The 2,454-nt window shown below is 34.5% G+C and overlaps 1 long non-coding RNA gene across 1 annotated transcript; it reads left to right on the top strand.

Annotated features, from left to right (window-relative positions):
- Nucleotides 1-449: 449 nt before the first annotated feature.
- LOC113361972 lies at nt 450-2,454 on the top strand. Its single transcript, XR_003365465.1, has 3 exons — nt 450-569; nt 688-759; nt 1,643-2,454. It is a non-coding gene; the product is annotated as an uncharacterized LOC113361972 (long non-coding RNA).

The following is a 2,454-nucleotide window of genomic DNA, read 5'->3' as shown; positions in this document are numbered from 1 at the left end:
GTTCTTCTTCATTTGCAGCAAGAATTTCTTTATTTCTTGCTAAAATTCCAATGTTTGGATCGATACCCCGAGCAACATTTTTGGTTCTAGGTTTGTGGGTTTCATTTCTCTTATCCATTGTTTTATAATCGAATCGACGATGTTTTGATTTTACGATTCGCGGCGATGTTTCGGTTGAACGAGGAATTTTTTTTTTCTTCCACAATCGGAAGATAATATTTAACTGGAAGAAGAAGAGTTGAAATGAGTAGAATTGTTTTTGATTTGGTTTTTATACAGTTTTACCAGAAGGGCATTTATGTAACTTCAATATCATATAGGGTACCCCTTAACTAGAGTCTTTGGCTGGGTATAAATTGATGGCCCCTAAATCCTTTGGGGTGGCCCCTAAAAACGCCAGGGTTTTTATCTTGCTTAGCTGACGTGCTTTCATTATTTTCTTCTTCTCGGATTTAGTAATGGAGTTTCTGGCACTTTTGCTCTCTGTTCACTACCAAAGAAGAACTTTAAACACTGCTAAAAATTTCTTTCTTATGTCGCCCTCTTCAATCTTTGTGGGACAGGATGAGGTATGATTTTCGATCATGTTCTTTAACTCTCTTTTAGTTTCAGAAACTAAACCCTAATCTCAATTTTTACCCTAGTGTTTTTGTATTCCTGACTCTTTCGTTTTGTTTCAATTTCAAGGTCAAAATTCGGGATTTTAGCTAATATTAAATCCGTTTAAACTAGCTATCATACTGCTGTTCATGAACTCAGGTAACTTTGTCTCTCTGTTGATTTTAATTTTTTTTTTTTTTTTTTTTGTGACTGATACGAGGTTATTATTATACACTTATACTGTCATATGGATTATTTGGTTTAGGTTTTGAGAAGTGAGTGAGATTATTTGGTTTAGGTTTAGGAATCCTATATTAAAATCATTCTGGAACTAACCAAAACAAACCCTCTTTTGGTTTCGTATAATTTCATTTCTATGATTCTTTGATTCATTGGTTTCTATGTTTCTTGATGCAACAAACTTATTCCAGTTTTTTTGTGTTACTATTAGATTCTTTTTGGTTATTTATTGTAATTTTTTGAACTGTCCCATTTTAATTTTTATGGATTTGCTGTTAGGTTTATAATGATAGTAGATGTTGGTATAACACAATCTTAAGTAGCAATTCCTGTGTTTAAGGTTCAACCAATAGGGAGTTGTCAAAAATGTGCTTTGCTTAAAGACTATACCAAAATGTGTATAAGAAATGAGAATTTTGCCAAGTGTGTGCCTTTTGTTGTGGGGTGACTTCATTTCTTTTGATCGGTTTCTTAGTTGTTTAATTGTTTTAGTAGTCCAGTGCTTTAACCTTCTTAAAAACCTAAAGAACCAGGTGCTACTGGGAAACGTTTTTTAAATGTTTTTGTTTTAAGTTGCACTATTTGATTTAACAGATGTAAGTTTACATCTTTCGCAAGTTCTGGTTTTAAATGTGTACATTTGGAATTATGTTTTGGGTCTTGTGTATAAAGGTCGTCTTGGTAGAGCATCAGACAAGTCAATTAACCTGGATTACTTGTTATTACAGTTTTTTTCTCTGCTCTAACGAGCCATGGCGATGATGTGAAATATAATGCAGTTGTTTCTTTGCTCATGGTACAGGTAGTTGCTGTGAAACGACCTGCTACAAAATCTCGGCATCAAGCAAACATAGATTATGTTAAGGAACTTCAGAGGTTTAGCCTCATAAATCATGCTGACTTGGATTGGATTGGTTACTGCACTAAAGGGAACAACAAATTTCTTGTTTACGAGAGTCGACGATGTTGGATCAGTCCGAAATGCATCATTTCAATGGAAACCTCAAAGTCCCACTATCGTACGTGTATGAAATGTTTAATTCATAAAATCTAAGTTATGTTGTTTCTCTTATGTTGTCTAAGGTTGAGCAATACCAAAGAAGTGGGAAACAAATCCAGAGTAAGTTTCACCATGAGACTGTCAGTTCTATGTTCACAGGCAGTTCTGAACTCATTGTCAGACAACAAAAACAGACAAGTGCTTTCTATTTCACTATCTTTGGTGTTGCTTTTCAGCAGAGCTAATAATTCGTCGCCATAATATGCTTGGACTTCTTGGAATGCAATCACATTATGTTCTGTAAGCTCGCCTCCACGCAAGTGAGTATCCTTGTACGCTGGTGTAGTGTTGGCAACTTGTGAACCACTCCATGCTTGAGGTACTCCAAATCCAGAAGCAACACTCAAAATGTCCAGTACGTAGATGATCCACGCACAGATGCAACATTCTCAGAATGTACATTAGAAACTCCATATTCCTTGATTGATTAGAAACTTATAAGTTTTGGTTGTTCTAAATTTCAAAAATAAATTGTAAATCAGGCCTTCTGTTTTTTTAATCAGACTGTAAAAGTTTGGTATAAGATTAATAAACCCTAATTAAATGTTATAAAG

The sequence above is a fragment of the Papaver somniferum genome, chromosome 3, assembly GCF_003573695.1.
Source record: "Papaver somniferum cultivar HN1 chromosome 3, ASM357369v1, whole genome shotgun sequence".
Lineage (NCBI taxonomy): Eukaryota > Viridiplantae > Streptophyta > Magnoliopsida > Ranunculales > Papaveraceae > Papaver > Papaver somniferum.
Note: the sequence above shows the minus strand (reverse complement) of the source record. Positions and strands in the feature narration are given on the sequence as shown.